Source organism: Mustelus asterias, chromosome 16 (assembly GCF_964213995.1).
Source record: "Mustelus asterias chromosome 16, sMusAst1.hap1.1, whole genome shotgun sequence".
NCBI lineage: Eukaryota > Metazoa > Chordata > Chondrichthyes > Carcharhiniformes > Triakidae > Mustelus > Mustelus asterias.
Window position 1 is genome coordinate 67,988,901 of NC_135816.1, and position 12,151 is coordinate 68,001,051.

Sequence of the window (12,151 nt, forward strand, 5' to 3'; positions counted from 1 at the left end):
AGCTGAATGTTTTGTGCTGCTAGTAGCAGGGGAATAAATTTGATAAACTGAATTAATTTTAAATAAGGTTAAATTTGCCTGGCAGTGATGGTAACTGCAGTCTCCTTTGCATGTGGCAAGACTTTGGCTTGGATTTTCTGGCCGTGCTCGCTCTAAAGCCATTAAATCCTGCCCGAGGTCTACAGACCTCTGCATGGTCCACTCCTTGCCCACTACGATTCCCGTGGTAGGCGGGACCGAAAATTCACCCCTTTATGTCACTTTTTCAGTGTGTATCCTTGTATCATTCCCACCCACTTCCCTGTGCTACCTTATCCTAAATTGGTGATTCACATTGAAGTCAGCAAAAAAGGGATACACTGGAATAACATACAAATATGTACATGGACGCACATGCACACACACATTGCAATACTGATTCCAGTGAATTCTTAACATTTACTAGAACAAGATCATAAGGAAATGTTAAAATAATGCATTTATAAAATTGTTTTTGTTTGATCTGCCAGAGAAATGGTGAGTAATTTTGCTACAGAGCTGAGACCACAAGCAGGATTGAAGATTGATAGCAGATAGTAGATGCAGTTGTTTCAATCTTCTAGAGTTCTCTAGATTCTAGAACAGTCCTCATGATTGAATGGTAGCAAATTGAACCCTGCTATTTAAGAATGGAGGGAGAGAGAAAACAAGATATCAAAGACCAGTTGGCTTGGCATCAGTAGGAGGGAAAACGCTTGAATCTATAATTAAGGGTGTGGTAATAGGCTGCTTGGAAAATCTCTATTATTGGACAGAATTGACGCTGTTTTATGAAAGGGAAATTGTGTTTGACGAATCAAGTAGAGTTGTTTGAAGGTGGAACTAGCATGGTAGATAAAAGGGAACCAAGAATGGGGTATATTTGGATTTTGAGAAGGCATTTGACCAAGTGCCAGACAAGTGGGGCTTACGGGATTGGAACTAATATTAGCCTGATGAGCATGGATTGTGGATTGGTTAATGAACAAAGAACAGAGTAGAAATAAACAGGACATTTTTCAGAGTGGAAGGGTATAACTAGTAGAACAATGTAAGGATCGGTGTTTCTGTCTCAACTATTTACAATCTATTTCAATGATTTTGATGACAGGACCAAGAGTAATATATCAAAGTTTGATAATGATACAAAGCTAGGTGACAAAAGTGAGCTGTGAGAAGGGTGTAATGTGGTTGAAAAGGGATATTAATTTTAAGTGATAGGCCCAGACAGTAGCAGGTGAGGGTAATGTTGGGGAAGTGTTAAATTATCTAATTTAGCAGGAAGAATGGAGAAACAGAAATATTTTTAAAAGGTGAGAAACGAATAAGTAGTTGCATTCAAGGAATTTGGATGTGCTCATACATGAATCATAAAGTTAATGTGTAAGTACAGCGAGCAATTAGAACATAAAATGGTAAGTCAGCCTTTACTCCAAAGGAGGGTTGAACGGTGGCACAGTGGTTAGCACTGCGCCTCACAGTGCCAGAGACCTGAGTTTGATTCCCGGCTTGGGCCACTGTCTGTGTGGAGTTTGCACGTTCTCCCCGTGTCTGCGTGGGTTTCGTCCGGGTGCTCCGGTTTTCTCCTACAGTCCGAAAGATGTGCTGGTTAGGGGCATTGACCCGAACAGGTGCTGGAGTGTGGCAACGAGGGGAATTTTGCAGTAATTTAATTGCAGTGCTAATGTAAGCCTTACTTGTGATGAATAAATAAAACTTAACTTAAGTATAAGAGTAAGGACTCCTGCTTCAATGATGGAAGGCTTGGGTGAGACCATGCCTGGATTATTGTGCACACTTTTTGTCTCCTTACCTAAGGAAGGGTATACTTGCCTTGAAGGGAAGGCAAAGAAAGTTCACAAAATTGCATAGCCCTCTCATCCCACACATCTACTACTTCCAGCGCCAGATTATCATCCGCCTGGCCCGAGAGGAGTGTCTGAAGGGAGGCTTCACTGTCCCTCACAAGGGGCTAAATCACCACGTCTTCTGGTTTAGCAGACGGCATGTGGTGCCATGCGTGCAAGGAGGTGGGCATGTTTGGAAGAACTGTCCCACCTCCAAGGCCGCTGAAAGCACCAAGGTGGCCGCAGCTGGCACTGCTGCCTTCTCCCTCCTCATTGTCATTTCCACTGCCTCCCGGCAAGGGGAGGCCACACCAGCAACAGCCACCACCTCAACTGCCTGTGTGGAGAGGGGAAGAGCGTCTGCGCAGACGGAAGGTGTGGCAGAAGGCAAAATGAAAAGATGTCACCCCTGCACCTGAATCCAGAGCCCCAATCAACCCAACCACCTGCTCTGGAAAACAAAACACCTCTGGGCCCATTGAAGATAAAATCTCATCCCAGGAATCAATGAAGAGATATTGAGCTGAATGGGTCTAAATTCTCTGGAGTTCAGAAGAATGAGGGGGGTGATCTCATTGAAATGTATGTAATTCTTAAATGGTTTGACAGGGTAGATGTTGAGAGGCTATTTCCTCTGGCTGGAGAGTCCTGTACTAGCGGTTATAGTCTCAGGGTAACGGGTCAACAAATTTGGACTCAGATGAAGAGTTCAGAGAGCTGTGAATCTTTGGAATGTACTATTCGACCAGGCTGCTGATTAAAGGAATATATCGAAGGCTGCGATCAATAGTGGTTTTAAAAATGGGCATACAATTTAAAAATGGCTGAGGTTGTAAATTCAGTCATTGGCTGAATTCCTGGTGGTTAATACTAAAAGAGAGAAATGGAATCATACCCTGTTTCCAGTCAAGAATACATCAAAAGCATGAAAGCCATACAAAAACTAACTGCCATCTCCTGTGGAGAAAATGGGAGCTGATTATCATCTCAGAAGGAATGATATATTGTGAACAATGTCCCACACCGATTTGTGGATTTTCCCCTTCCAAGAATATACAAAGACTGGGATAAAAGTCAGCTGCAAAGCTGTCGGCTAGCGCTGGGTGCATCAACGCGTGGGACACAAGAGGAAAGACAACAGCAGACCCCTGCGAAAGCTTTTGCAGGCAATTTTCTCTCTGATTGCTGAAACAAGCCATGGCAGCAAAGCCACAGATGCAAGGGAAGCAGGGCAGTTTCTCAGCTAAACCACAGAACACTGAAATCTCCAAAACGACTATTTACCTGCTGAAGTCACCTGCTGTAGTCAGCACTACAGGAATCATGAACCACAATGGCCACAACGTCCCACCATCTAGTTCTGGTTGTCAAGTCAAATACTGATTCGTATTTTTCTTTTACGTACTTCATTTTAGACTCAATTCTCATTTCTAACCTGTGTGAATGTATACACATGTGTATTTATCATTTTTCTTGCATTTACTAGTTAATGAATTCACTCTTTCTTTAACTCCTGAAAGCCTGGTGAAATTACCTCCTTCTAAATCATAAATAAAGTGGGCTGGGAAAAGGGTATCTGCAAGAGAAGGAATCCTTCTTAAATTAACCTTGTTGTGACCAACTGAAAGGACTGAATAAAGAAAGGAAGCCAGTCCATCCCCATACCTGAGGATATCTCATCAGGAATTTAATGAATTGGGGCACCTCATCTGGGAACCAGTTGTCACAGTGGGAAAGTGCATTTGATTTTGAAGTTCACCCATGAATGTACTGAATAGCATTCACATGTCAAACTCTTGTTTCTTGTTTTTATGAACTGATAATTAGCAAGTGATAAATCTATGCCGAAGATACCCAAACTTCACTTATGGCATATTCTCCTCCAGACCAAGCTGACCATGAAACCATGTCAGCACACGGGTTTAATATTTAATCCCCTTTAATGCCCAAAGATTATACAAAATGTACAAATGATAATGGTCTTTTTACAACTTAAAGAATGGCTTAATACCACGACTCTCCATTAATGTGATGGATGAGATTATTAGACCATAAGACTATAAGACCATAGGAGCAGAATTAGGCCACTTGGCCCATCGAGTCATTCAATCATAGCTGATATTTTTCTTATCCCCATTCTCCTGCCTTTTCCCCATAACCCTTGACCTCCTTTTTAATCAAGAACCTATCTTAAAGACACCCAACGACCTGGCCTCCATAGCCATCTATGGCAAAGTGTTCCACAGATCCACCACTCGCTGGCTGAAGAAATTCCTCCTCATCTCTGTTTTAAAGGATCGTCCCTTTAGCCTGAGGTTGTGCCCTCTGGTTCTAGTTTTTCCTACTAGTGGAAACATCCTCTCCACATCCACTCTATCCAGGCCTCGCAGTATCCTGTAAGTTTCAATAAGATCCAGCCTCATCCTTCTAAACTCCAAACAGTACACACCCAAAGTCCTCAACCGTTCCTCATACGACAAGCTCTTCATTCCAGAGATCATTCTTGTGAACCTCCTCTGGACCGTTTCCAAGACCTGCACATCCTTCCTTAGATATGGGGCCCAAAACTGCTCACAATACTCCAAACGGGGTCTGACCAGAGCCTTATACAGCCTCAGAAGTACATCCTTTCTCTTGTATTCTAGTCCTCTCGACATTGTATTTGCCTTCCTAACTGCTGACTGAACCTGCACGTTAACCTTAAGAGAATCTTGAACAAGGATTCCCAAGTCCCTTTGTGTTTCTGATTTCCTAAGCACTTCCCCATTTAGAAAATAGTCTATGCCTTCATTCCTCCTTCCAAAGTGCATAACCTCACACTTTTCCACATTGTATTCCATCTGCCACTTCTTTGCCCACTCTCCTAACCTGACCTAGCAGCCCCTCTGCTTCCTCAATACTACCTGTCCCTCTACATATCTTAGTATCATCTGAAAACTTAGCAACAGTGCCTTCAGTTCCTTCTTCCAAATCATTAATGTATTTTGTGGAAAGTTGTGGCCCAATACCGACCCCTGAGGCACACCACTCGTCACCGGCTGCCATCCTGAAAAAGATCCCTTTAACACCACTCTTTGCCTTCTGCCAGTCAACTAATCCTCTATCCATGCCAGGATCTTACCCTTAAGCTCCATGGGCTCTTGGTGATTAAGCTATGATTCTATTAGCTTAATCATAGGCACATAATGTTTAGGGTGATAGGTGATAGTTGTATGTTATATTTAGAATGTGGTGTATGCAACCAAATTACTTCGTTTTGAGCTCAGTTCAATTTGGTAGTTACTGGGCAACTGAAACCCCATTGTAATATATGATGTTTATTTCATTGTCTCTATGTATCCATATTCCTTTTGATACATTGTGAAGGAAATGAACTACTTTACATAACAAATTCCTGCAGAGCTTTAAAGGTTTGTCTGAGTAGCTGATAATAAAAAATGCAATAAGTAAATAATAAGAATTCGTCATGAGAAAGTTTCTTCCTCATATGCCCTAGTGTCTTTTTTTTAGTTTATTTATTAGTGTCACAAGTAGGCTTCCACTAACACTGCAATGAAGTTACTGTGAAAATCCCCTAGTCACCACACTCTGGCACCTATTCAGGTACACTGAAGGAGAATTTAGCATTGACCTAACCAGCACGTCTTTTGGACTATGGGAGGAAACCAGAGCACCCAGAGGAAACACACGCAGACACGGTGAGAACATGCAAACTCCACACAGTGACCCAAACCGGGAATCGAACCCAGGTCCCTGGCGCTGTGAGGCAGCAATGCTAACCACTGTGCCACCATGCATAGAAGAATCATAGAAACCCTACAGTACAGAAAGAGGCCATTCAGCCCATCGAGTCTGCACCGACTACAATCCCACCAAGGCCCTACCCCCATATCCCTACATATTTACCCACTAATCCCTCTAACCTACGTATCTCAGGACACTAAGGGCAATTTTTAGCATGGCCAATCAACCTAACCCGCACATCTTTGGACTGTGGGAGGAAACTGGAGCACCTGGAGGAAACCCACGCAGACACGAGGAGAATGTGCAAACTCCACACAGACAGTGACCCAAGCCGGGAATCAAACCCAGGTCCCTGGAGCTGTGAAGCAGCAGTGCTAACCACTGTGCTACCGTGCCGCCACCTAGTGTTGTCTCCAGTTTGGGAATTGCTGATGTAGGCAGCACAGTTATGCTTTTCCAGTGTGGTGCTCAAACTAAGCACCTGTGCTAAACAGATTTTCTTGACATGGGACTACAATGAACAATAGCAATGTTACATATTGTTTGTATCAACCAACATACGGGGCACAATTTTCCCCCAAAAAACTAAATGCCTAATGGGCGGGACTACGGGAACTTTTCCTGCCCGTCTTTTGGGTGAGCTTAGTGGAGTGAATTTACGGCACTCTGTAGCCCACTCAGCGTTATGCTGCCAGCCTCTCCAGTGGGATGAGGCTCCGCCCCACTTTCCAGCATGAACCTCTCTGAGGCAGTCTGTGAGGCACAGAATGGCAGAGATTCTTAACCTAAGTATGCCCTAAAAACAGGTGGGATCTCCCATTTTCCCACCCGTTAGGCATTTATTTTTTGGGAGAATCCTGGCCATTGTCTGCAACATTTTTATAGACCTTTGATTTTATTTATTTGCATTTAAATCTGGTTCACATTTTTCAAGCCGAACAAAGAACAGAGAACAATACAGCACAGGAACAGGCCCTTCGGCCCTCCAAGCCCGCGCTGCTCCCTGGTCCAAACTAGACCATTCTTTTGTATCCCTCCATTCCCACTCCGTTCATATGGCTGTCTAGATAAGTCTTAAACGTTCCCAGTGTGTCCGCCTCCACCACCTTGCCTGGCAGCGCATTCCAGGCCCCCACCACCCTCTGTGTAAAATATGTCCGTCTGATATCTGTGTTAAACCTCCCCCGCTTCACCTTGAACCTATGACCCCTCGTGAACGTCACCACCGACCTGGGGAAAAGCTTCCCACCGTTCACCCTATCTATGCCTTTCATAATTTTATACACCTCTATTAAGTCTCCCCTCATCCTCCGTCTTTCCAGGGAGAACAACCCCAGTTTACCCAATCTCTCCTCATAACTAAGCCCCTCCATACCAGGTAACATCCTGGTAAACCTCCTCTGTACTCTCTCCAAAGCCTCCACGTCCTTCTGGTAGTGTGGCGACCAGAACTGGACGCAGTATTCCAGATGCGGCCGAACCAACGTTCTGTACATCTGCAACATCCGACCCCAACTTTTATACTCTATGCCCCAACCTCTAAAGGCAAGCATGCCATATGCCTTCTTCACTGCCTTCTCCACCTGTGACGTCACTTTCAAGGATCTGTGGACTTGCACACCCAGGTCCCTCTGCGTATCTACACCCTTTATGGTTCTGCCATTTATCATATAGCTCCTCCCTACATTAGTTCTACCAAAATGCATCACTTCGCATTTATCAGGATTGAACTCCATCTGCCATTTCTTTGCCCAAATTTCCAGCCTATCTATATCCTTCTGTAGCTTCTGACAATGTTCCTCACTATCTGCAAGTCCTGCCAATTTTGTGTCGTCCGCAAACTTACTGATCACCCCAGTTACACCTTCTTCCAGATCATTTATATAAATCACAAACAGCAGAGGTCCCAATACAGAGCCCTGCGGAACACCACTAGTCACAGGCCTCCAGCCGGAAAAAGACCCTTCCACTACCACCCTCTGTCTTCTGTGACCAAGCCAGTTCTCCACCCATCTAGCCACCTCCCCCTTTATCCCATGAGATCCAACCTTTTTCACCAGCCTACCATGAGGGACTTTGTCAAACGCTTTACTAAAGTCCATATAGACGACATCCACGGCCCTTCCCTCGTCAACCATTTTGGTCACTTCTTCAAAAAACTCCACCAGGTTAGTGAGGCATGACCTCCCTCTCACAAAGCCATGCTGACTATCGTTAATGAGTTTATTCCTTTCTAAATGCGCATACATCCTATCTCTAAGAATCTTCTCCAACAACTTCCCCACCACGGACGTCAAGCTCACCGGCCTATAATTACCCGGGTTATCCTTCCTACCCTTCTTAAATAACGGGACCACATTAGCTATCCTCCAATCCTCTGGGACCTCACCTGCATCCAGTGACGAGACAAAGATTTGCGTCAGAGGCCCAGCGATTTCATCTCTCGTCTCCCTGAGCAGCCTTGGATAGATTCCATCAGGCCCTGGGGATTTGTCAGTCTTTAGATTCTCTAACAAACCTAACACTTCCTCCTTTATAATGGAGATTTTCTCCAACGGTTCAACACTCCCCTCCAAGACACTCCCAGTCAACACATCCCTCTCCTTTGTGAATACCGACGCAAAGTATTCATTTAGGATCTCCCCTACTTCTTTGGGCTCCAAGCATAATTCCCCACTTTTGTCCCTGAGAGGTCCGATTTTTTCCCTGACAACCCTTTTGTTCCTAACGTATGAATAAAATGCCTTGGGATTCTCCTTAATCCTGTCTGCCAAGAACATTTCGTGACCCCTTTTTGCTCTTCTAATTCCCCGTTTGAGTTCTTTCCTATTTTCTTTGTACTCCTCCGGACCTCCCTCCGTTTTTAGCTGCCTGGACCTACCATACGCCTCTCTTTTCTTTTTGACCAGTCCCTCAATTTCCCTGCTACATACTCTTTTTTAAATTGATTTCTTTATTGTTGTAACCCCAAAAATCCAAACTCTCAACCTTGAAACATTCCAACAATAAGACTCAAAGGACTATTTCTCGCACAATCATTTTCCACTTTGCTCATTTCATTTGAAAGAGCACTTGCAATTACGTGGTATCTTTCACCATCTATGTTCCAAAGTGTTTCACAATCCATTATTTTTAACTGTAGTCATTGCTATATTATAGGGATACATAGCAGTCAATACACATGAAGCAAGGTCCCATAAGCAGTACTGAGATACTTGATCAATCAACATCTTGGCGATACTTGTTGAGGGCAGGCAGCATCTGCGCAGAGAGAAACATAGTTAACGTTTCAGACCAATAACCTTTTGATCTCATGAAAGATTATTGATCTGAAAAGTCGGCCTTGTTTCCCACTGCAGTGATGCCAACAGACCTGCTGAGTATTTCCAATATTTTCTGTTCCTGTCTCAGAGTTCCAACATCCACAGCATTTGCTTTTGGAGTACCGGTTGAAGAATGTTGACACCGAGGCTAAGAGAAGTTATTTTAGCTGTAATTATTTAAAGCAGAGCCTAAATTGAATTTGGAAGATTTAGCTCAATCTTAAGCCTACAATATTTAAATGCACAGTGGTCTTGCTCAACATTGCAATTTCATCTATTGTGATCATTTGGAAATCTGATTGAAGTTTTGCTCAAACTGCAGTCATGCAAACTGACAGCTGGAACTTGCCCCTGCCAGCTTGAGAAGGAAATGTTTTTGTGTTTAAACCGTCCTCTCCTCTCTCAAAGGCAAGTATTGTGGTATTTGCGGTTCCAGATAAACTGATAGCCCTGAGCTTGGCACTTGAGGTAGAAGCTTTTGCGTTTATTTAATGACTAGCAATTTGATGATTCCTTCTTCTGACAGATAAAACTGGCTTCATAGTGTGAGGAATGTGACATGCTGTTAACTGTATATTCAAATGAGGCATTAGTTTATGCAATGCTCTCTACTCCCTTAAGAATATGGTCATTTTTGTGTTCATGAAGATCATGCAAGGATTTGCATTGGTTTCACACTGAGGAAAATTGCCTTACCATTGGCTTTGTTACCTAATATATCTCCTTTAAAGGGAGGCTGTGTGATGGACTAATACAGATTGGAGAGCAATAAACTTGCACCCAATGTGTCCAACTGCCACCCCAAAATAATTCCTATGTGGCTTTCTAATAAATGCATCTGAAAGCAGGTCAGTGAATCATTTCCTCTTGAGGGTTCTGCTAATCTTTGGTTAAAACAGTTGTGAAGTCAGTTTTTCTTTGAACTAACAGGTTTGGTGATGGTTAGCCATATATAAAATAAAACTTTGTGACTCTTGAAGTGTAATCTGTTTTATCATTTGGGTTTTTCCCTTTAAAATGTCAACAATATTTTGGTTTCTGGTCAAGATGAATGTTGTTGAAAATAGCTACACTGTGGTCTGTCTGGCCAGGCTCTGTTGACTTTGCATTTTGAAGACTAATGCATACTCCTGGCCACTGTTTCATTACAGTCCTTTTGGTTTTCACAAGTCTTCTGCTGCACACTTGTTTGCACTTCACAAACATACCAAATGCCATCAAAAATATATATTTTGAATGCTAGAGGCAGCTGCAAAGCAGGATCTTCTGCAAACAAGCAAAACACTGGATGCTGGAATCTGTGGACTGAGAGCAGAACCAACGTTTCGAGTCAGGGTGACCCTTGGTCAGAGCTGAGGACAAGAAAATACGGACAAAATTTATATTGTGAAGGTAGGGTGGGGGTGAAAAGAAGAAATGAAATCTTCTGCAATTAGTCATGTTCGTAACTGAATGTGCCATCACTATTTCCCTCAATTAACTGGAGGGTCACTCGTGCATAGTCCTGCTGGAATTAAATTAGCTTGCGCCTTGCTGGATCAGCTTGTTAGTGCACACCTAATAAGCCCTGACAGACAGATTAGCTTAAAATGGCGCTAAGGCTAAGAGAGACCAATAAACTAATTGGACTGAGTAGATTTGCTTCTCACATTTCACTGTATAGAATAACTTCCCAGCCATCGAGTCAAGATCAACATTGTCAAGAAAGGAAAATTATCATTTGGATGTTAACACTGTGTTGCAGTATGATGCAGTACTAAAGGGTCCCATTAAACTCAGGGGCAATTGGAACACCCTAATGAAGATGAGAGTCCATGGATTCTGGAACAAAGAATGTATCAATAAAATAGAATAACAGAATAGAATCCCTACAGTGCAGAAGGAGACCATTTGGCCCATCGAGCCTGCACCGACAACAATCCCAACCAGGCCCCACCAGTGCATTTACCCTACTTGTCCCCCTGCCACTAAGGGGCAATTTAACATGGCCAATCCACCTAACCTGCGCATCTTTGGACTGTGGGAGGAAACCAGAGCACCTGGAGGAAACCCACGCAGACACAGGGAGAACATGCAAACTCCACACAGACAGTGACCCGAGGCCGGAATTGAACCCGGGTCCCTGGTGCTGTGAGGCAGCAGTGCTAACCACTGTGACACCCCGTGCCGTAATAGGGAAACGTCCCCAACAGAAGTCGAGGATTCAGAATGTGACTCGATCTGGCAAATAGCTAACTAAAGGATTTATTGATAAGAAGAATTGTACACAATGAATGGTTGAACAGTATAACTAATACAGGTCTACACCTAACAATGCCTTGATGCCCACAGAAGGCCTCCAGCCCCGGGAATGTTCGCCCTTGCTCCCGATTGGCCCAGGTTTGTGCGCTCGCACTCCTTTGGCTCCGGACCGGTCATGTGGCCCGCAAATGATCGCCCTTAAGGGACCACATTATCACAGTACTTTTTGGAGGGTGAGCATTGCTTTTTGATCAAAAACAATGTTGATCCTTTTCCCACCTATTTCGAGATGTCTCCAGTTGTACTTCTCCAGAAAATGGAAACCAATTTAAACTGATAATTAAATAATAGAAGCTCATTGTTATAAATGACTACTGTATTCATTATAGCTGTTCCTAGGTGAAATGGTGACACTTGATGGAAAACAAGCTTCCAAAAACTCAATCAACGTTGTAACTTTCATGCACTGTTTTTGTTTTCAGTTAACCTTAATATCAAATTTTGCAAGATGAAGTTGTCTCATTAATGAGGCTCAGGAGCAAGTTAATTAATTTCACAACTGATCTGTATGGAGCTGTTTGAATCATATTCCCAAGTCTCAATGTGCAAGAGGTCACTTACAGACTAAGAACCTATGTACATAATAAAATCTAATTAGTTCAGATAAACAATTGGTACGTGTTGGGAACAATCACAGAGGAGCTGTAGTTTCACCAGAATCTGATTGTTGTGCCTTCTCCTGACAACTGCACTGACGTTAAGTCAAACAGGATGGCAATTATCACAATGTAGATTGCTCAGTTACTAAAAATCTTGTAGGTTTTTGCTTTTGACGAATGCCGGTTTTTCTACAGAAGTCAAAGTGATGCGCATTGGCTTCATTTCTGGTGACTGATGTAACATAGAAAATTTGATGGACTAAAGTTAAACAGAAAGTGCCCCAATTGGAACATTTCTGTTGCTGATGGATGTGTACAA